Source organism: Macaca nemestrina, chromosome 7 (genome assembly GCF_043159975.1).
Source record: "Macaca nemestrina isolate mMacNem1 chromosome 7, mMacNem.hap1, whole genome shotgun sequence".
Lineage (NCBI taxonomy): Eukaryota > Metazoa > Chordata > Mammalia > Primates > Cercopithecidae > Macaca > Macaca nemestrina.
In genome coordinates, this window is record NC_092131.1 from 2,876,577 (window position 1) to 2,900,179 (window position 23,603).

The 23,603-nt window shown below is 50.8% G+C and overlaps 1 long non-coding RNA gene across 2 annotated transcripts; it reads left to right on the top strand.

Annotated features, from left to right (window-relative positions):
• The first annotated feature begins 3,301 nt into the window (after positions 1-3,301).
• Positions 3,302-22,468, top strand: LOC105489835 (uncharacterized). Of its 2 annotated transcripts, none has more exons than XR_011625466.1 (8): positions 3,302-3,569; positions 5,555-5,754; positions 6,183-6,337; positions 8,549-8,751; positions 15,719-15,914; positions 19,260-19,320; positions 19,946-20,027; positions 21,970-22,468. It is a non-coding gene; the product is annotated as an uncharacterized lncRNA (long non-coding RNA). The 2 variants fall into 2 exon arrangements; XR_011625467.1 differs by having other exon boundaries at positions 6,216-6,337.
• The last annotated feature ends 1,135 nt before the right edge of the window (positions 22,469-23,603 follow it).

Sequence of the window (23,603 nt, forward strand, 5' to 3'; positions counted from 1 at the left end):
GGGCTGCCCAACCCTAGGCTAGGCGGTAGCTCCACTGACTTGACCAGGTTGGGTGGGGGGAAGGGTGCCATTCCCCTTGGGGCCTCTCTGGCCTCTGAGCATGGCTGTCTCTGGCTCGGGGGCTGTCCTGTGTGTGGGTGACCAGCACAGCCCCCAGGCCTCCCTGCTCCCGTGGCCTTGGTCCCAGAGAGTGCTCAGAGCTGGTCAGAAAAGGCCCTGAGAACAACCTCCTCCCCCCAGCACCAGGCAAGCTGTCCCCTCCCACCACCGAGAGGGCTCTCAGTTCTACCTTGGCGGAAATGTCTGCACAAGGCCCTTCCGTGGGCCCGGGGCATTCCGACCTTGAGGGATCCCCAGTGGAGCCCCGTGCTGAGACTTTCTGGGAGGAAGGAAGTGGAGCTTCAGCCGTGGAACCCGCAGTGGTGGCTGACACAGGGGCGCAGCCACAGGGAGTCGGGTTCACCTCCCAGCAGCCCTGGGCTGAGCATGGACCCTTCCCCTGGGTCAAGGAGAGAGGGGGTCCCAGGGCCAGTGCAGACGGAGGGGACTCGGCTCAGACTCTGCTGGACAAAGACCAGGCCGCATGAGTTGGGGGCTTGTGAGACTCACCAGGTCCGGGCAGGCTGTAGAGCCACCTTCACTCCTCACTCACCCTGTGGGGCCTTCACTCATTCATTCACCCCGTGGGGCCTTCACTCATTCATTCACCTGATGGGCCTTCACTCATTCATTCACCTGATGGGGCCTTCACTCCTTCATTCATGCTGTGGGGCCTTCACTCATTCATTCACCTGATGGGGCCTTCACTCATTCATTCACCCTGATGAGGCTTTCACTCATTCATTCACCTGATGGGGCCTTCACTCCTTCATTCATGCTGTGGGGCCTTCACTCATTCATTCACCTGATGGGGCCTTCACTCATTCATTCACCCTGATGGGGCTTTCACTCATTCATTCACCTGATGGGGCCTTCACTCATTCATTCACCCTGTGGGGCCTTCACTCATTCCTTCACCCTGATGGGGCTTTCACTCATTCCTTCACCCCATGGGGCCTTCACTGCCTCATTCACCCCATGGGACCTTCACTCATTCCTTCACCCTGATGGGGCCTTCACTCATTCATTCACCCCATGGGACCTTCACTCATTCCTTCACCCTGTGGGGCCTTCATTCCCTCATTTACCCTACGGGGCCTTCATGCCCTCACCCCTCTGTGAGGGTAAGCAGAGGGGTGCTTGCAGGTGAGACCGGAGAGGGCCACCGGGAAGGTCCTTATGACCAAGAGGAGGGTTTGGCTGCTCTGAGTGCTGTGGTGAGTTCTCCGCGGTGTCCTAGCTGTGGTCACAGCTGTGGGATGCCAGGGAGGGGCGGCGGGAGTAGGTGGGCTGGGTGTGGAGGGGGCAGGCTGGAGAGAGGCAGGGGCTTAAGGGATGGAGTGAGAGTGGCCCAGCCTCAGCACAGTCCTGGTCCCCTTTGCCCTAACTGTCCTCTCCCTGTCTCCCCAGCCTGCCTTCTCAGGGGATGCCTGGGCTGGGGGTGGGTGGGGGCAGTGGGGATGGTGAGGGCTGGGAAGGATGGGGATCTGGCCTCCTCACTCACTGGGGTCTTTCCAGCCTGAGGTCCTTCACCCCCATGACCCTCACAGGTCTGTGCCCCTATCACCCTCTGCTCCTGCCCCCTGGCCCAGGCCCTTGTCTGTCTGGCCAGGCTGGGTGGGATGAGGGTGGTGCTGAGTGAGTGCAGGGGGCATCTTGAAATCCCTGGGGACAGCTGGCCTCTCAGGACCCCCCGCTCCTGCCTCTGTGCGGGTGCTCTGCTGGGGCCAACTCAGGAGCCAATGGGGGCTGTTTCCCCTGCCTCCCCTCCTCCTGGCTTTGGTGGGGCTCCAGGGGAGGAGGAACAGATGGAGGGGTGGGGTGGGCAGAGGGTCCTGCCCCTCGGAGGGTGGAGCAGGCACTGGGGGATGGGTCTTGAACTTCCCGTGGAGATTCATGGAGGGTCCTGTTAAGTCCACAAGGCCATTCATGCTAGGGATGGGGGGCCGTGCACACGAGGGATGGGGGGCCATGCGCATTAGGGATGGGGGCCATCCTCACTAGGGATGAGGAGGGTGGGCAGGGCACAGGACTGGGCCTCTGAGACCCCGCACGTGGTGAGCATCACTGGAGGGGGTTGGCATCCCATGGATGGGAGGGGCCGTGCTGCCCCTAGGCACACGTGCCCAGCAGTGTTTAGGAGCCAAGGGGAGGTAGGGTCAGGGCTTTGGGCTGCCCAATATTCAGTGGGCCTGGGCAGCAGAGGTCCCGGGCTCCACGCCCCAATCCCTGCAAGGTTCTGGGGGCAGCTGCAGTGAAGGGGGCCTGACCAATGTAGGGGAGGGAAGCCCAGGCAGCAGGGCTCTCCCTCTGTGTGGACAGGGACGTTCTCAGGTTAGGAAGCGAGTGCACTGTTTTGAAACCCACGCTGAGGGTGGGGCTCGGTCCCAGTGCCACACGCTGGGTCTGTACATTCCCAGACTGACCTGGGTAATCACTGATACTGGGCTTGGCTCCCTGGATCCTCCCATGGGGAACCACTGCTGAGGTCCTGCACACTCAGGCCACACGAGGGCGCCAGAGCTCCACCCGCAGCCCGGCCAGGCAGCAATGTGGACAGGGTCTGGACCCCTTGGTGGAGTCCAATAGGAGAACTGGGTTGCCTTGGAGCAGCCCACCTGCAGCGGGCTGGGTGGGTCGCTGGGTCTCTGAGCCCCTGCCAGGTCAGGAGAGAGGATTGTGGCTGCCCCAGGGGACGGGCGCTGCTCCCTGCGGGCAGACCAGGTGGGCTTCCAGGCAGAGGTGGCATCAGTGGTAGGAGACCGGTGGGGCTGAAGGTAAGGCAGGAATACGGGTTTCCTGGTCAGTGAGTGTGTGTCTGTGCCAATGGAAGACGGGCCAGTGAGCGTCCTTGTGGTCAGAGTTCCACACCCACAGAAAGCCGATCTGTCCACCCTGTAGTGGAACACCCTGTAGTGGAACCCTCAGCCCCCGAGGCCAGGGATTCAAAGCACCTTCGTGGAAGGAGCCCCAGGGGGAAGGACCCGGCCCCGTTCCCGGGGCTGGCGTTGAGAAACACGGTGAATAATGGATGTTACACGAACAGAGGGATTAGCACAGGCACGGGAAGGGGAGGCCCATTCCTTGTTAATATTTATTAAACCCACAGCCCCATCACTCCAGAGCCTCATCCATATTAATTCCCAATTAAACATTTATATGAAGGAGATTGCTTCTCCTCCCCCTCAAAGAACCTGTTTGAAGCTGGGACTGCGAGTGGCAGTCAGGGAAGTGGGGTCTCCAGGGGGGCCTGGGACTGGGGGCTGGAAGAATCCCTGGACTTGCCCCTGAGGTCCCCCCACTGCATCCCATGGTCCCAGCTATAGCCTGGCCTGCAGCTGCTGTCCATGCCCAAGTCCCACAGAAGGCCCTCCACTGACCAGTTCCAGCACCTCCAAAGTCCCCGAGGTCAAGGCCCTGTCTCCAGCTGCAAATTCAATGCCTGAACTCTGTCGGCCATGCACACCTCGGTAAGATTGAGTGGGCAGGGGGTGGCTAAGTGCTGGCAGGAGGGGTCCAGAGTGCCGATGTTGTCTGGGGTGGGCCTCAGGCCCAGCAGATGATGCCTTCCAGCAGGCTTGGTGCCACTTTCAGGGGACAGCCCAGCGGGGTCCCCAGGCTCCCTCCAGCCCACTCTCCACCCTGTGGCCGGGGGCATCTTTCTTTTGTTGACTTTGCTGTGGACGTGGAGGGTGATTACCGGTGGTCTTTGGTGCTAGGGTTGCATCAGCCTTGTCCTGAGAGTGCGCCTCCTCCCTGCGCCCTGCCTAGCCTCCCTGCTTCTTTGTCAGTTTCCTCTTTAGTCCATCTGCGGCAGATGTGACTTTGTCTCCGTATAATGAGCCACTTTCCCCTACGCTGGGTTCTCCTTGATCTGTGGGAGTCGCCTTTTACCTAAGTGAGTTCCCACACGTCCCTGAATCTGTTCAGGGTGGGCTTGTTCCGTCACCGGCAGCGTGCTGGCTTTTATTTTTATCTTTCATTTCCATGGCTTCATAGTTTGTCTTCATCCTGGTGGAGTGAGCCCTTTCTCTTGGCTTTTCAATTAGCTTCCCATTCAAGGACGCTCATTCTTCCATAGCGTGCTGGAATAGGGCTGTGGTTGGGTGTCTTTAAAATGCCTGCTGGAACATTGCTTTGCATTGCACTAATCTAGAAGCTAATTTGGTGATGTCGTGGGCTGTGCTGCTGGTCACTCCCGAGCTGACCATGGTGCCTTCTCCTTTCAGTGGCTTGGCTGGGTCCTTTCACCGAGTTCCGGAATTTTCTCAGCAAAAGGCCAGCCTGTTCCTTGGTAATTTAATTCCTAGCCACTTAATTGCTTCAGTTGCTGAATGGTATCTTATTTTCTGGCTGATTATTGCTGCCATAGAGTCACATTATTGATTTTTGTAGGTTTATCTTGTAAGTGTTCGTCCTAGTAGTTTGTCGATTCGGTGACATTTTCTACATAGATGGCCACGTTATCCACCAGTCGTGACAGTTTTATCTCTTCCTTTCCAGTCCTTACACCTCTTCATTTCTTACTTTTTTTTGTTTGTTTGTTTGCAATGTTTCCCGGAACTTTTGAGATTATGTTAAACTGAGTGGCGATAAGGGACGCCCTTGATTTCTGGTCTGGAAGAGATTGTGTCTTAGATTTTTCTGTGAAGTCTGATGTTTCCTGGGGGTTTCTGGAAAGTAGGTTTATCAGGTTAAAGATGTTCTCTTTTATTTGTAGCCTTCTGAGAGTTTTTAGAAATTATAAATAGGTGTTGAACTTTGTACAGGTCTTCTGTGTCTATTGAGATAATTCATGTGGTTTTTTTGTCCTTTAGTCCTTTTAGCAGACTGGTGAGTCACCTGAGGGATTGATCTAATGTGAGCTGTTCTTGCTTCTCTTGGACAGACCCTGCTGGACTGCAGAGTATTATTTTTTAACTATTTTGTTGAATACCATTGATTATAAGGTGCATTGTTGTTTTATGTACCTCTAAGAAAGAAAAAATGCTGCCTATAAAATTATGACACAGTGTTTTATCACATAGAAGCTCTACTTTGCATGCATCGGAGAGCTCTTAGACTTATTTACTCGTAGGATTTTATCATAGCTCAAGCTCTTATACATCCATAAAAAGGGAAAAAAAGCAAGATCACAGAATGAAGGTGGCCCCAAAATGCCCCACTCCCAGAGCTGGGCTCCCCTGAATCGCATTTGGGCTCAGCATCCCTGATGCCCTCGTTTCTCTGTGTGGAGCCTCGGAGGCAGAGTGCGTGGGGTGGTGACGCACGTCTCAGATGACGGGTGGGACCAGTTCCTCAGGTTTTGCTGCCAGACCGTGGGGGCTGCTCTGTCCTGAGAAGAGGCACCACCATCACCTTGGGAAGTTTGACACTGGTACTTCCTGGATCTCAGCAGGACCCATGGGGGCTCTCAGACGGTGGGTGGCACTCGTTCTTCATGTTTTGTTGCCAGGCTGCGTGGGTCCTCCAGGCCCCTGGAGACACGAGGATCTGCACCCATGCAGGCGACATGGCTGCCTTCTAGCCACCAAGGGTGGGGTCACCACTGCGCCGACACAGACGGCCCATCCCCACCCCAGCTACTGTGCTCTGCAGAAATCACCCGCAGGTCACACAGACAGAACTGCCCCTACTGCAGATGCCGGTTGCAAGGTAGGGGGTCCCAGGCTCACACTTCTGACCAACTGGCTACAAATCCAGGGGTTCCCGTGATCCCCCCCTCAGGCTTGACAGTTTCCGGGACTCTCAGAATCAGGAGAGAGTTACAGTCACGAGGACTGCTTTCTTACAAAGGGCACACTCGGCTCAGAGAGGCAGGGCCTGCTCTCCGTCTCTCCTGGAGAGGGGATTTCTAAAGGGGAGATGGGCCTGCCTTGGTGCTGGGGCTCCGCTGGCAAGAGTGTCCAGGCTGACTCCTTGGCCTGGCTTTCAAGGCCTGTCATGGGCGGAACGTGTGGGTCCCCCCAGTTCTGGGTTGAAGCCCTCACCTCCATGTGACGGTGTTTGAGATGGGGTCTTTGGGAGGCAGTTAGGGTCGGATCCTGAGGCTGGGGCCCATGATGGGATGAGGGCCCTTACAGGAAGAGGAAGAGTAACATCAGCCACGCCCCCAGCCTGTGCCCAGAAAAGGCCACGTGAGGACACAGCCAGGGACAGTGTCTGCAGCCCGGGAAGCTGCCCTCTCCAGGAGCTGAGCCGCCGGAGCCTTGATCCTGGACTTCCGGCCTCCGGAACTGTAAGGAATAGTCTGTTGCTGCAGCTGCCTGTCTGCGGGTTCTGTGGGGGCAGCCCACGCTGTCTGAGACAGGCCCCCTCCCAGTCCTGGCACCCTCCCCACCCCCAGCATGCGGGCCGGGCCTCAGCTGGATGACTGGGTGGAGGGAGGGAGGGAGGGAGGGAGCAATGGAGGGAGGGAAGAAGGAAGGGAGGAGTGGAGGAAGAGAGGGAGGGGAGGAGGGAGGGGTGGAGAGAGGGGTGGAAGGACGGATGCTTGGATAGAGGAGGGAGGGGAGGAGGGAAGAATGGAAGGACAGATGCATGGATGGATAGAGGAGGGAGAGGAGGAGGAAGCTTGGGAGGAGGGAGGGGTGGAGAGGGGTGGAAGGACAGATGCATGGATGGGAGGGAGGAGGGAAGGGAGGAGGGATAGGAGGAGGGAGGGAAGGAGGGAGGGGAGGAGGGAGGAATGGAAGGACAGATGCATGGATGGGAGGGAGGAGGGAAGGGAGGAGGGAGGGGAGGAGGGAGGAATGGAAGGACAGATGCATGGATGGATAGGGAAGGAGGGGAGGAGGGAAGAATGGAAGGACAGATGCATGGGTGGATGGAGGAGGGAGTGGAGGAGGGAGCTTGGGAGGGTGCAGGGGCACCTCTCAGTGGTCTTATGGGTTCCACATCACTGGACAGGTGCTCTGCCCTTTTGTCTAGGGAATCTCTCTTACAGCCTGTGCTGTTCTCTCTGAGACTGCGGGTGAAGCACTGTCTGGGGTTGGGGCCGGGGTCTTCACAGGGCTGGCTCAGGCCATTGCTCTGACCACATCCCAGAGGAGGTAGGTCAGCCCCCCCAGGCCTCCTGGGTCCAGCAGATCTGGCCCCACTGTGGGGGCAGTCTGTCCAGAGGGGGCCCTGGGACCCTGCTCTCCTGGTCAGTGCTGGCCCCTCTCACTTCCAGGGATTTGAGGAGAACGGAGGTGGGCTGGATAGTCTGGTTAATTATTCAGTGATTTAAATGAGATAGCAAAGGGCTTTTTATAGATTTGCATATAAAAATTATGAAACCCAATATATCCTGAACATGCACAAATTAGTGGTCCGCAAAGACATGTGTGGCAGGCGATTCCACGAGCCTCAGGCCCCAGGCGCCAGGACGGGATTAAGGTCAGCTGCGGAGACAGATGGATGCGTGGCCCGTTAATGGCCCAGAGACGCTTGTGTGTAAAAATTTATCCTTTCCCACACGACCACTGTTGCTGCTCCTCTGCCGGGTGTCTTAAATGTGCTCTTGTATGTATAATATTAATTTAGTCATAAAATAAAAGGCAGTAGCTCAGAGAGGAGCCCATGTGAACCATTAAATTCAAAGTACTGTGTGAAGTATTTGCGGTCTGGCTGCCGGGTGGGGTGAGGGGAAGGGGCCCTGGAGGGGGATCTCCATGCCCATGAGGAAGGAACGTCAAGCAAAGCCTCCATCTCCTTCCTCCAGAGCCAAGAGCACTGGCCGTGGGTGCCAGTTAGAAGCTGGCTGGGGACCCAGGTGCCCCTAGAACAGGGTGGCTGGAGGCTGGGTGGATGAGGACCCTGCTGTAGCGGGCATCCTTCGGGGTGGAGAGTGGAGGTGTTGTGTGTGCCCCTGTGCACCAAGAGGCTCCAGATGGATATAGCAGATCCAGGAGGCATTTCCAGGGCTTGAGAGAGCTGCTGGGAGCCCCAGCAATCCACAGACATGCCCAGGAGATGTGCTGGGAGCTGTCATCTGCTTCCCGGGGTCCCAGTGCGGCCCTGCGCCTGATCTCCACCCCCAGGATGGTGAGGTGTCTGTGGTTTAAACCCCCAGTGGGTGCTACGCAGTCACGGTGCCCAAGCCAGCTCAGACAGTTGGAATGGAAGGAGGGGAGAGGGAGGAAAGGATGGAGGGATGGGTGCAAGAGCCAGGGCTGGGATGCTGGTGGAGCATGGGTGAGGATGCAGGACAGGAGATGGGACACTCGTGAGATCCTCAAACCTCAACCTCAGAGGGGATGTGGGGCCAGGATCACACAGTCCAGCCCCTCGGGGGGGATGTGGGGCAAGGATCACACAGTCCAGCCCCTCGGAGGGGATGTGGGGGCCAGGATCACACAGTCCAGCCCCTCCCAGGGGATGTGGGGCAAGGATCACATGGCCCAGCCCCTTGGAGCCCTGTCCTCTCATCAGTGGTGACCCTGGGCTTCCTGTGTGACCCTTGCAGGCTGGAAAGCCCCCTCCACTCAGGACGCATCCCCCAGCAGGGCGAGACTGAACCAATCTCCCGGCAGGCCCAGCTAGTCCAGTGGGTGAGACCTTTCCTCCCCCACCCTCTGGACACCCTTCAACTGTGGATGAAGCGGAAGCTACCCCTACCGGCTGCCACACCCCGACCCTCCCGGAGTGGGGACCTCCCTGGGGCAGCAGGTGCGTCTCCTGGCTCCGGGCTCCTTGTTCAGGCTGCTGTTGAGGGTCCATCCCCAGGGGTGCGCCAGGCCCCATCAACTGCCGGTCCACGGGATGCCTGGGCCGGCCCCGGGGCACTTCGGGGTTGATGGGATCGGAGATGCCCCTCCATGACCTTTGCCTCCTGTGTGTGCTGACCCCCAGCCCCTCCCCGCTTCAGGCACGTTGCGGGACGTGCGGAACCCATTACTGCTCCCCTGCCCGGTCCGCCTTGGGCTGTGGGCTCGTGTCCTGGGATCTGCGGTGGGTTTTGCCACAGCGTCTCTGCTGCACTCTGGCCCCGTCAGCCCCCCGTGTGGGGCCACTGCCCCCTCTACATGCAAAGCAGATCCCAGGTGCAGGCACACTTCTCTCTGGGGAGCAGAGGGCTTTTCTGCAGAGAAAACACGCCCTACGCTGTTGGCTTGAAGCCCCTGGTCCTGTTGGGCCTCTCTGTAGTGTCCTGGCCGTGGCAACTGATCTCGAGGCTCCCTCTGGGGTGGTGCTGGGCTGGGCTGCTGGGGCTGGGCCCTCTCCCATTTGGGGTCAGCAGGCCATGGGGGACCTGGGCGTTCATGTCCAACCCAGGGCCCTGCCGCAGGGAACACAGACCTTGGCGTGGGGATTGTGCTGTAGGATGCGCTTACCTCTTTCTTCTCTTTCCCCTGGGGCACAGATTTTGGGGTCAGGAGGCCAGGCCAGTGAGCGGTCAGATTGTCTGGCCTTACTGAGCCTCAGTTTCCCTCTCTGCAGCACAGGAAAGGTCATGGCTGTTGTCAGGCACGCCAGTGTGGGCTCCTCCCTGTCAGGCCCCATTGGGGCAGCTGGGCGGGGTGGGCAGGTGGTGGCTGGGAGCCCGTGCTGGTTCCTGTCCACTCACGGCAGGACCCGGGGCAGTGGCTCAGTTGAGGCTCTGGGTGGTCTGGAGAGAACAGGGCAGGTGGCAGAGCTGACCCAGGTCAGTGGGATTAGGGGGGCCTGACAGGGGTGGAGGTGAAGGCAGGGAACCCAGCCCACCTGCGGGGTCCACCGCTCACCTCAGAGAGGTCTGAGAAAGGCAGCTGGCCTGTGGGGACAGGGCTCCTGGTCAGTCCTGGTCAGGCTCAGAGCTGGCCCTTCTGGCCCCACTGGGCTCATCTGTCTCCACATCTGTCTGAGGCCCTGCTTGGAGACCTCAGGCCAGGGGGCGGCCAGGGACTTTAGGTCCCAACCAGACGGGCCCCCATGCTTCCCGCAGAGTCTGACAGGAAAGATGCCAGCGGTGAGTTTTCACCTGATGGGCAGATGGATGTCATCTGTTACTGTCATTAATCAGTGCCAGCTTCCCCAGAGCCACTAACAGGCTGCCGGGAGGGGAGGGTGAATGGGGCTGAATTTGTCAAGAACCAGGTAGAGGCCTGCAAGGGTGGGCTCTCAGCTGGGAAGCAGTGGTGGTCATGGCAGCAAGGGCTGGGCTCCTGGGAGGGCTGTGTCCACCCCGGTGGGAACCCTACGTAGCTGCAGGAGGCAGCAGGACAGTGGACTGGGGCTGGTGGCCGTGGGCTCAACTCTCTGGGGCCTGCCCTGGCAGCACGGCCGCCTCACACCATGGGGGCCTCTGCTGTTGGCACTGCAGGGCCTCAGGCCAGGGGCAGGGGCAGCCTGAAGGCCCTGGTCTGCTGCCATTTCTATGCTCACCTGGCCCCAGCGCAATGGCGGAGGCCATCAGGATGTGACTACAAGGGGCTCTGTGTTCTCACCAGTGGCAATGTCACTCACATGGGGGCAAAAATTGGCCCTGGTGGCAGCAAAATATCTTACTCTTTTTCTGTACAAAACATAGAGGCACATATGGAAAACAAGCACATGAACAAGACCAAGAGGAGCTCTGGTGGCAGCTTGTGGTATATGCCACTGGAAACGTTATTCAGCGGTGCGATGCGGCTGGCCTCCACAGAAGTGCAGAGAATAATGCAAGAGCAGAGGCCAACATTGCGTGCTATTTGTTGTTGACAGCTCCCTCTGGAATCAATCAAGCATGACAGCTTCATTCCATTGCCCCTACCCTGGAGGGTGTAGGAGTTTCTGACCCCTGCACTCCGTGGGTGCTCCAAGGCTGGTGCCTGGGAAGTAGCTTCTCTGTTTTCCAGTGGGCATTTCCGCACCTGGAGCAGGGCTGTATGCGTGCATTGGCTGGTCCTGGTTCTCTTCCTTGGGAATTGCTGCTCCTTCCTGTTGAGGTTTCAGGAACTCAGCAAAGACCCTCTGGTGTCCCGCACCTGAGTAGGACAGAGAAGCGAGTGCCAGGGTCTACAGGTGTTGGAGAATCACCCTCTGCTCTGCAAAGCAAGGGTAGAGGAGGGGACGAAGTTATGCACAGGTGTGTGACGGGGCCTTCTACCTGGAGGCGCGTCGGGAGGCACAGCCGGCAGGCTCTCCAGGGTTGCTGCTTTGCAAAGGTTGAGGGCAGAGAGAGAAGACGAGCCCAGGTCCTGAGCACATGGCCTTTGAAGATATTTGTTCCATGCAACAGAGGCAGAGACCCATGCCTGCCACCTGCCTGTCTGGCGGCTCAGTCCTCTCCTGGGAGGAGTCAGGCAGGGCTGGAGGGTGGCAGGGGCCCGGCGTCCCTTGTGTGAAGAGCTGGGGACACAATGACCTTGACCATACCCTCTGCTCGCTTTTCAGCTGGGTTGGATGTCTTTTTTGTTAAAATGGACTTTTATAAGAGTTCTTTATATATTCTGGATTCAATTCTTTATTAGTCACGTGCATTGCAAAGATTTTCTCCAAGTCTGTGTTTGCCTTTCACTTTGTAGTCTGTTTTTGACTTTCAGACATTTTACATTTTAATCCAGACAAATGTATCAGTATGTTCCATTATTGTTTGTTAACACTGTGACTTGTTTAGGAAATCATCCTACTCATCAATATCATAAGCATATTCCCCCAAGCTTTCTTTGAAAAGTTTTATAGTTTTGCTTTTCACCTTTTAGTCTTTGATCCATGTGGAATTTAATGTGCATGTGGTATAAAATAGGAATTTAATTAATTAGTTAATTTATTTGAGACAGTTTCGCTTTCTTGCTGTCACCCACCCAGGGTGGAGTGCAGTGGCACAGCCTTGTCTCACTGCAACCTCCGCCTCCCAGATTCAAGTGATTCTCATGTCTCAGACTGTCGACTATCTGGGATTACAGGCACAAACCACCACACCTGGCAGGGATTGAATTTAATGCTTCCTGTGTGGAAAGCCAAAGCTCCCAATGCCGCTTGTTAAACAGCAGCTTTGATGCCTGCCCTGTGCCCTGTGCAGCCCTATAGCCACTAGCCACATGGAACTATTTACATTCCATGAACTGGCAGGGCGCAGTGGCTCACACCTGTAATCTCAGCACTTTGGGAGGCCGAGGTGGGTAGATCACCTGAGGTCAGGAGTTTGAAACCAGCCTGGCCAACATGGTGAAACCCTGTCTTTACTAAAAATATAAAAACTAGCCAGGCGTGGTGGTTGACACCTGTAATCCCAGCTACTCGGGAGACTGAGGCAGGAGAATCGCTTGAAGCCGGGAGGCGGAGGTTACAGTGAGCCAAGATGGCGCCACTGCACTCAGCCTATGTGACAGAGCGAGACTCCGTCTTACACACACACACACACACACACACACACACACACACACACAAATAAATAAATAAATAAATAAATAAATTCCATGAACTAACATTGAATAACATTGAAAATTCAGCTTCTCATGCCAGTTGTACTAGTCACATTTCAAGTGCTCAGTAGGTCACAAATAACTGACAAGTACAGAAATGAACAAGGGTAGGGAAGATGTGAAAAGCACAATTAAGTTTGTTTGAATAGACACTTGGGGCAACGGCACTCAGTCAGAGGCCACACCTGCTTTCTAGGCACCCATGGGGCATTTTCAAAAGTCGGCCACATTTCAAAATTACCAAAAAGTGGATTGTTTGGGCCATATTCTCTGATCAAACTGTGGGAAACTTGAAAATCAGTAACAAAAGTAGTAACAAAATCCATAGTTGCCGAATGAAAAACATACGTATAAATAATTCATTTTCAAAGACAAAATAATAAAAGAAATTAGAAAATGTTTAGATTTGCATAATAACTACTTACCAAAACTTGTGGGGTTCAGCTAAAACAGTACTTACAGAGACGTTAGTCTATTTTACCATTTCGCTTTACAAAAATCTAGTTTTGGCTGGACTCGGTGGCTCACGCCGGTAATCCCAGCACTTTAAAAGGCCGAGGCCAGTGGATCACCTGAGGTCAGGAGTTCAAGACTAGCCTGGCCAACATGGTGAAACCCCATCTCCACCAAAAATACAAAAATCAGCCGGGCGCAGTGGTGCGCACCTGTAGTCCCAGCTACCAGGGAGGCTGAGGCGGGAGAATTGCTTGAACCTGGGAGGCGGAAGTTGCATGAGCCGAGATCATGCCACTGCACTGCATCCTGGGCGACAGAGTGAGACTCCATCTCAAAAAAAAGAAAAAAAAAATCTAGTTTTGGCCAGTCATTCTTAGTGATTTTTGTTCTCTGTTCCATTCATTTCTGCGCATACCTTTATGGTTCCGTTTCTTCTACTTTCTTGGGTTTGTGGTACGGTTGTTTTCCTGTGTCTTGATTTGGATTCTTAACTCAAGAATTTTAACTCAAGAATCTTAACTCAAGAATTTTATTACAATTTGTGCAGTTTTAGGTTACATATTTCCCTTCACTAGCATTACTTCAGCTGCATTTCCTTAGATTGTGCTGCTTCACTGTGCTTTTCTCTTCTTTCTGATCCCTATTAGTTTCTATGGTTTTCAGTTGTGAAGTGGAAAATCTTCCACTCAGATGTCAACTTGTCAATTTTTCATTGTAATACTGAACCTTTTTCATTTATATATTTGAAGCTATGTTTGTTATTCTACGGTAATCTCTGAATCTTTACTAATGCTTTTTTACTTGAAATCTATTTTGTTTGATATGAATATAACTTCATAAACTTTAAGAAAACAAAGTATTCGCTAATTTTTTTTTGTTTTTTTTTTGAGATGGAGTCTCGCCCTGTCAGCCAGGCTGGAGTGCAGTGGCGCCATCTCGGCTCACTGCAAGCTCCACCTCCCGGGTTCATGCCATTCTCCTACCTCAGCCTCCTGAGTAGCTGGGACTACAGGTGCCCGCCACCATGCCCAGCTAATTTTTTGTATTTTTAGTAGAGACGGGGTGTCACTGTGTTAGCCAGGATAGTCTCGATCTCCTGACGTCATGATCTGCCCCTCGGCCTCCCAGTGCTGGGATTACAGGCATGAGCCACTGAGCCTGGCCAGTATTTGCTAATTTTTAAAATTTATTTTTGAAAACTAAATTTTTGTTGTTTTTATATTTTGCATCTCTTAGGAAAGTACATAGCTGGATTTGGTTTTGTCAAAGCTCTATTTTAACTTGCAAATTCAGTTTATTCATATTTATTGACACATTTGGATTCACTTCTACAATTTTATTTTGTGATTTTTATTTCTTGTGATTTTCCTTGGCTTCTTTCTCCCTCATTTTCTGTTTGCTGTGGGGTTGAGGCATTTTTTCTTCTTCCTTTTTCTTTCCAAATTCTATTTTTATTTTTAGTAGATACATGCATACTTGGCTTAAAGTCTAAATGCAATCAAAATCCATACAATCCTCTAGAATATTAAAAGGATGCTGGAATATTTTAACAGTAATTATACTATTCTGTACATGTTTTTCTGAACTGTTATTTTAGTTTTGTCTTATTTCTTGTTTTCGTATCACAAAATTGGTCCCTATCATTATTTAATAATAATTAATCTCATTTGGATTTACTTACATATTTTATATTTTCCCCTCACCACTACTTTTTTTTTTTCCTTTTTGAGGCAGAGTCTCACTCTGTCACCCAGGCTGAAGTGCAATGGCATGATCTTAGCTCACTTCAACCTCTGCCTCCTGGGTTCAAGCAATTCTCGTGCCTCAGCCTCTTGAGTAGATGGGATTACAGGCTCCCGCCACCATGCCTGGATAATTTTTGTATTTTCAGTTGAGACACAGTTTCACCATGTTGCCCAGGCTGGTCTTGAACTCTTGACCTCAGGTGATCCACTGGCCTTGGCCTCCCAAAGTACTGGGATTTCAGGCGTGAGCCACCATGCCCAGCACCCCACCACTACCTCTTGACTCTCACTCCTTCCTTTGGATTTAATTTGTTTCTCTCTGAAAAATATCCTTTAGGAATTCTTTCAGTGAAGGAAAGTGATTGTTCAATTTTTAATTTTTGTTTGTTGAAAGTGTTTTAAAAAATATAGTTGCCACCCTGACTGACAATGTTGTTGGGTATAAAATTACGGGTTGACAGATATTTTCTCTCAGCATGGTAAAGACATTTCCTCACTCTGTTCTGGCTTCTATTATTGCTGTTAAGAAGTCAGCTGAATTATAGTTCCCTTGTAGGTTATCTGCCATTATGGGCTACATTGTGCCCCACTCCCCAGTATGACATCCCAGTCCCCAGCACCTCAGAATGTAATTGTGTTTGGAAAAGGTCTATAAAAGTTGATTAGGTTAAAAAAGAGGCCACTGAGGGGGATCCTAATCCAATCTGACTGGTGTCCTTATAAGAAGAGGCAGAGACACACGGAGGAAAGGCCGTGGAAGAGCATAGTGGGAAGGTGGCTATCCACCAGGCAAGGAGAGAGGCCTCAGCACAAACCAAACCTGCCAACACCGACAACTTGAGCTTGGGCTTCCAGCCTCCAGGACTGTGAGAAACGGAATTTCTGTTGTTTAAGCCTCCCAGTCTGTGGTATTTTGTTACGGCAGGCCTAGCAAACCAATACTTCTGGTTTTTGCTGTTTACTCTTAATATATTCTCTTTGTCTTGATGTCCTGCAATTATACACTGAGATATAATTAGGTTTGTGATTAATTTTATTTATTCTGCCTAGAACTTATTAGGAATTGTGAATCTGAGAATCCCTGTCTTTCATCAATTCTGGAAACTTATCAGCCATTGTCTCAGTGAAGAAAAGAATGACTGTGGCAAGCCTGAGACTGCTCACCATTAGAAAAGCTACTCACAAGGATGGCCTCAGCCAAACATGGATTTTAGGAGTGTGCCTGTCATTTCCAGAAGTGAAAAGAGTGAGTGGCTCATTGTCCCTAAACTGTTTGTGCAAACAGTAAAGTTAGTTTATGCTAAACACCTGTTTTTCTTCTGGGAGCCTGGAGTTTTGGTATGTGCTAGGCAGGGGGTGCCAGTGTGACCAGCTGGAATCCCTGGGTACTGCAACTCTGATGAACTTCCCTGGTAGATAATAACTCACCTGTGTCATCACAATTTGTTGCTGGGGTAATTAAGTACATATTATGTGACTATTGTTAGGAGAGGACTTACATTAGTTCATTTTTGCATTGCTATAAAAATACCCGAGACTGGGTAATTTATAAAGAAAAGAGGTTTACTTGGCTTACGGTTCTGCAGGCTGTTTAGGAAGCATGATGCTGGCATCTGCTCAGCCTCTGGGGAGGCCTCAGGAAGCTTCCAATCATGGTGGAAGGAGAAGGGGGAATAGGTGTGTCACATGGAGAACAAGAGGAAGAGACTGAGTGGGGACTACATACTTTTAAGCAACTAGATCTCATAAGAACTCACTCATCATCCTGAGGACAGTGCCAAGGGGGATGGTGCTAAACCATTCATGGGAAATCTGCCCCCATGATCCCATCACCTCCTGCCAGGCCCCACCTCCAACACTGGGGATCACAATTTGACATGAGATTTGGGTGGGGACACAGATCTAAACCATATCAGGGCTCCTGGAAGCTTGTGCCTTGTTTCCTCCAGATTTCACCCTGTGAGACTTTTCCGTTTGCTGATTTTTCTGTGGATTCTTTTGCCATAGTAAATCTTAGCCATGAGTAAGACAATGTGCTGAGTCCTGTGAATCCTTTTAGCAAATCTCATGTTTGGGGGTGGTTCTGGGGACCCGCACACGGTCTCTCAAACATGGTCTCAGTTCTATTCTCTCCTGGAGCTCCAATTAGAGATAAGGTAGACTTCATTCTTTCCTTCTTGACGCTGTTTCATATCTTCCATCTTTTCATTTCTTTGCTCTGCCTGCAGGGTGGTTTATTCAGACGTTTACAGATAGTAATTTTCTCCACAGTTGTGTCTTAACTTCTATGAATCTATTCACTGATTTTAAAAATTCTAATGACTATAGTTTTCTTTTGAATGTTTTTATAATTTATATATTTATTCATTATTCATTCAATTATTTATGGCAGTATAGACACAAGAATTCTGATTTTAGCTATTTTAGTTCAATGTGATTATTATTTATGTTGTTGTACAGATTTCCCCGCTGATGCCATTGGGAGCTACTTTTGGCCACCCCTGTGTCCTTTTGACACATCCCTCTCATTTTTTTGATTACTTCTGTAGTTCAAGATTATGATTTTTCCCTTCTGCAGTTATTTCTCCAAGCAGCTCTGGTCCCTTTAATTAATTTTAATTACTTATTTATGTTTGAGCATGTGAAGCATTAAAATGGTTCTAAAAGTCAGAACAATAGAAAATAAAAGTGCTCACAGTGTCTTTCCCCTACTTTCTACCCTGTTCCCATTCCCCCATCTTTTCCACCCCCTTGGTTTACCCAAGCCTCTGTAGCCAAACAACCTTATATGTTTCTTGTTTATTATTCTTGTAGGAGTCCATTCTTGCACTGCTATAAGGAACTACCTGAGAATGGGTAATTTGTTAATATAAAGAAAAGAGGTTTAATTGACTCAAAGTTCCGTAGGCTGTACAGGAAGCATGGCTGGGAGGCCTCAGGAAACTTACAATCATGGCAGAAGGTGAAGGAGGAGCAAGCACGTCGTCACATGACTGTAGGAGAGAGAGAACAAAGTGGGAAGAGCTACACACTTTTCAAACAATCAGATCTGGTGAGAACTCTGTGGGAGGCAGCACTAGGGGGATAGCACCATTAGAAACCACCCCCGTGATCCAGTCGCCTCCTACCAGACCCCACCTTCAACACTGGGCATTACAATTCAACACGAGATCTGGGTGGGGACACAGAGCCAAACCATATCACTGTGTTTCTTTTTGCACAAAAGAGTAGCTGCATGTATAATTTCCAATTTCCATTTACTTCTTACACTAAGAAAGCATTCTGTAGATGCTCTTCTGCTCTTCGCTTTTATAATGTAAAAAGTTCTGGAAGTCACTCACAGAGCTCAGTTCGTGGGAGTCATTGTTACTCTTTTTCAAAGCGGCATAGAACTTCATCGCGTGAATGTATTACAGTTTATCCACTACTCTCCAGTTGCCTGATATACAGGGTTTCCCCATATAGGCTGCAATGAATAACTCTGTGCTTATGCAGTTTCCGTGTGGCTCCCCAGAGGTGGGATAGCCAGGTGGAAATGTAACTACATGCCATAGTTTTGTAAGATACTCCAAATTCTGGCTGGGCATGGTGGCTCACATCTGTAATTCCAGCATTTTGGGAGGCCGAGGCCAGAGGATCACCTGAGGCCAGGAGTTTGAGACCAACTTGGCCAACATGGTGAGACCCTGTCTCAACTACAAATTAAAAAAAAACTTAGCTAGGTGCAGTGGTACGTGCCTATAATCCCAGCTACTTGGGAGGCTAAGGCAGAAGAATCACTTGAACCTGGGAGGCGGAGGTTGCAGTGAGCTGAGATGGTGCCATTGCCCTCCAGCCTGGGTGACAGAGTGAGACTCTGTCTCAAAAAAAAAAAAAAAAGATACTCCAAACCAAATTCACCCCCTAAAGGCTTGCAGCAGTTTACACTCCCACTAGTAATGTGTAAGAGTTACTGTTTCCCACAGCCTTGCCAACAGAGTGTATTGTCATGCTTTGTAATTTCTATCCGTATGAGAAGGTATCTTAGTGTAGGTTTGTAAGTGTGAAATATAATAACATAAAGCTTACCATTGTAACCATTGCAAGTGAACAGTTCAGTGGCATTAACTACATTCGTATCGCTCAGCAACCATCACCACCATCCATCTCCAGGCTAAAACTGTAAATTGTGTGTCTGTGTATGTGTGTGTGTGTGTGTGTGTGTGTGTGTGTGTGAGAATATAAAATGCACCCACTGCTCTACTGGAGCCACTGTGTTGTTTAGATCTTCTGTGTTCTATGTGGCAGCCAGGGAGGTGTGCTGCTCAGATCTCCTTTCCGGAAGAATTGGTCTCCCTGCTGGAGAGGAGCAGTTAGCTGACGGCCTGCAGCTGTAGCCCCTTCGGGGGCTGCTGTAAAGCTTGGGCAGCCTCAGGCAATGGCAGGGGCAGGTGTGGGATGAGGACCTGGCCAGTTTTGTTCACCTGGGCCTTTCATGCACAGTCTTTGCCTTGAAACTCCCCTAGGGTTGTTGAGACTTTGTCAGACATGCGTCTCAGCCCCCAGCTCTGCCTGTCCAATCCTGTGCCTTCTCCACTGTCACCTTCTGCAGGTGCTGCCCGTAATGTACCTCTGACATCCTGACTTCAGCTCCTGCCTGCTTCCTCGAGGACGTGAGCCAACCACTTCACTTATGTTTTTGCTCACTTGAGCTGCCTTGTTCCGGGAGTGATGTGCTAAATTACTAGTTTGCTGCTATGACTCCTTACCGTTTCTGTGGTTTTGCTTCATGAAGGTGGTTGCTGAATTATTTTTATTTATTTATTTTTGAGACAGGGTCTCGCTCGGTCACCCAGGCTGGAGTGCAGTGGCATGATCTCGGCTCACTGCAGTCTCAACCTCCTGGACTCAAGCAATCCTCCCACCTCAGCCTCCCTAGTAGCTGGGACCACAGGCATGTACCACCATGCCCAGCTAATTTTTGTTATTTTTTTGTAGAGACTGGGTTTCGCCATGTTGCCCAGGCTGGTCTTGAACTCCTGAGGCTCAAGCAATCCTCCTGCCTCTGCCTCCCAAAGTGCTGGGATTACAGGCATGAGCCACCACACCTGGCCCTGAGCAACTTGTTGCATAATTGATCTTTGCTGTGAATTGTGTCTTTTTGCAGTAAAAAGTCCTTCTTCGTGCTGCCTAATGCTTTTTGTCTTGAATTTTACCTTGCCGGCTAGCGTGGTCCCCGTTTCTTTTCTTGCTGCATTTATACGACTCATGTGCCTTTGTTCATCCCTTCAATTCCAGCATTTTGGATCACTTTACTGCGTCTTGAATACAACATGTAGTTGGATGTCACTTGTGAGCCAAAGTGATTTTTTTTCTCGTGGTAAGTAAATCAAGTCCGTGACTTTTTGATGGTCTCAACGTTCACATCCCCCAAAAACTCCTATGTTGAAACCCAGCTCCCAGGTGATGTACTAGGATGTGGTAAGGGTTCCACATGTGGAATAGGATTAGTGCCCTGTTAAGGCCCTTATTAAGGCCTGAGGGAGCTGTTTGCCTCTTCGCCATGTGAGGACAGGTGGAAGGCACCATCTGTGTAGAAGCAGTTCTCACAGGCATCAAATCTGCTGGCACCTTGACCTTGGAGTTCTCAGCTCCAAGAACTGTGTTGTGTGTGAATTTCCCAGTTGTAGGTATTCGTTAGAGCAACGCAACAGGACCATGACAGGTTCATGTGTTCAGTGTCAGCTGTTAAATATTTTCTAATATGTGTATATTGTGACACTCACGATGTGATGTGTAAGCTCTGCTCTTTCTCTCCTGTTGTTTTTCTTAGGGGTTTTTATTTTTTATTTTTTGTTTTTGAGACAGTGTCTCGCTCTGTCGCCCAGGCTGCAGCGCAGTGGCGCGATCTCGGCTCACTGCAAGCTCCGCCTCCCGGGTTCACGCAGTTCTCCTGCCTCAGCTTCCCGAGTAGCTGTGACTACAGGCGCCCGCCACCACGCCCGGCTAATTTTTTTGTATTTTTTTAGTAGAGATGGGGTTTCACCTTGTTAGCCAGGATGGTCTCTATCTCCTGACCTCGTGATCCGCCCTCCTCGGCCTCCCAAAGTGCTGGGATTACAGGCGTGAGCCGCTGCGCCCGGCCAGGGGTTTGTATTTTTATTCTAAGGATTACTTATACTTTTTTAGTGCCCTTAGTTTCCTGTTTTCTCATCTAAACTTTCACTGTGGGTTTGTTAGTTTTGGGCAGTAACTGTCTCACTGATTGCCTGTGTCACTGTAAATGAGCTGATACTCTTTTCCTCTTTCCCTCTCTCTTCTACAGTGTTTCCAAGTTATGATATTCCTACCTTGTCACTGCGCGCAACATTAGTATGTGAACCTTTCACCCTCTTCCCTTATAATGCTCCTTGTGCTGAAGGTTGGATGAAGTTAATATTCTAGTAGATTCTTCAAGAAGGGCTCATGGGCTGGGTGCGGTGGCTCATGCCTGTAATCCTAGCACTTTGGGAGGCTGAGGCTGGCAGACCACTTGAGGTCAGGAGTTTGAGACCAGCCAGGCCAACATGGTGAAACCCCATCTCTACTGAAAACACAAAAATTAGCCAAATTTGGTGACGCACGCCTGTAATCCCAGCTACTCGGGAGGCTGGGGCAGGAGAATTGCTTGGACCCAGGAGGCAGAAGTTGCAGTGAGCCAAGATTGTCCCATTGCACTCCTGCTGCACTCCAGTCTGGGTGTTGCGGTGAGACTCCATCTCAAAAAAAAAAAAAAAAAAAGAGAAGTGCTTATGGTTCAGAATTTTCTAAGTTCTTGTATTGTTAAAACTGTTTTCCATAGCCTTGATATTTGAAGGGAAGCTTCACTAGATATTGATATATTTGTATATCTATGCTTATATATTTCATCCTGTTACAGGACAGGCGGTCCTGATCCAGACTGTAAGAGAGGGTTCTTGGATCTCACACAAGAAAGAATTCAGGGCAAGTCCACAGTGCAAAGTAAAAGCGAGGTTATTAAGAAAGTAAAGTGGTACAAGGACAGCTACTCCGTGGACAGAGTAGGGCGTTCCCGAAAGTAAGAGGAGGAACGCGTACACCCTGGGTACAATGCTGGTATATATGGGAAGACGTGCTCTGCTATGAGGGTTTGTGATAAAGAATTAATCTTCTTAATTACTATGTTTTGCAAGAATCGATATTATTACCTTTAAAGCAAAATTAGGAATGCCGTTGTTCTCTAGATATTGGGATATCTGAACACTCCCAAGTCTGGGTCTGTTTAGTAAACATTATTAATTTGTTCCCTTAACTGTAAACAGCTAGAGGCTTGGAATGCCTCACTTTCTGAGGATGCAGCTCGGCAAATCCCCACCTCATTTTCCAGCCCTCACTCAAGATGGAGTCGCTCTGTTTCCAACGCCGCTGACAATCCTACGAGTGGGCACAGCATTTCCGGATTAGAGGGAGACTCACTTTTTATTTACGGAATATATTGGCATTGGTTCCTTGTGACTGCTCCCCACTTGGGACAATGTGGTGACAGCGAGAGGAGCCTGCCTGTGCAACAGGGAGTTTTGCTCTACAGGAGGGAAGCCTGAAGATTATGAGTCTTAGAGCTGATGTAGGAGCTGTTATACCCATGGGACAGTGAAGATAAACTTTATTTTCTAATGTCAACAGATCCTCTCTGAGAAGAGAAGGGAAAGGCCCCAGGTTTACAGTTCTTTGGGATGTAAAGAAATGATCCTGAGTTTCTTTTTTTTTTTGAGATGGAGTCTCGCTCTGTCGCTCAGGCTGGAGTGCAGTGGTGCCATCTCGGCTCACTGCAAGCTCCGCCACCTCCCGGGTTCAGGCCATTCTCCTGCCTCAGCCTCCCTAGAAGCTGGGACTACAGGCGCCCGCCACCACGCCCGGCTAATTTTTTTGTACTTTTAGTATCGACGGGTTTCACCGTGTTCGCCAGGATGGTCTTGATCTCCTGACCTCGTGATCCGCCCGCCTCAGCCTCCCAAAGTGCTGGGATTATAGGCGTGAGCCACCGCGCCCAGCCGGTCCTGAGTTTCATCTGGCTTGGAAATCTAAAGTTATACCAAAAGGGAGATAAACCTGTCAACCATCTCCCTGGGTTTGTTTGTTTCTTTCTTTCTTTCTTTCTTTCCTTCTTTCTCTCTCTCTCTTTCTTTTTTTCTTTCCTTCCCTTTCTCTTCTTTCTTTCTTCCTCCCTCCCTCTTCTTTCTTTCTTTCTCTTTCTTTCTTTTCTTTCTCTTTCTTTCCTTTCTTTCTCTTTCTTTCTCTCCCTTCCTTCCTTTCTTTCTTACTTACTTTCTTTCCTTCCTTCCCTTTCTCTTCTTTCTTTCTTCTTTCTTTCTTTCCTTTCTTTCTCTTTCTCTCTTCTCTCTCTCTCTCTCTTTCTTTCTTTCTTTCTTTCTCCCTCCCTCCTTTCCTCTTTCTCTCTTTCTCTTTTCCTTCCTCCCTCCCTCCCTCCCTCCCTCCGTCCCTTCCTTCCTTCCTTCCTTCCTTCCTTCCTTCCTTCCTTCCTTCCTTCCTTCCTTCCTTCCTTCCTTCCTTCCTTCCTTCCCTCTCTTTCTTTTCTCTCTCTGTCTCTCTCTCTCCCGCTCTCTCTCTTTTTTGAGTTGACATGTCACACTGTTGCCTAGACTGGAGTGCAGTGGTGCGATTATAGCTCATGGCAGCCTCAAACTTCTGGGGTCAAGTGATCCTCCCACCTCAGCCTCCCAAAGTGCCGGGAATACAGGTGTGAGCCACTGGGCCTTCTCCTGGGCGTTTCATTATCTGAGTCTTTCAAGGCTGGTTTCCCTTCCAGGCATCCGTTAACCCAGGTTACCAGTAATTTTTTCTCAGAAAGCCATGACCTTGCAGAAATACCGACATATTTTCTCTACAATAAAAAATGCTTGGTGCAGACTTTCTTTCACTGATGTTTGGAAAATGT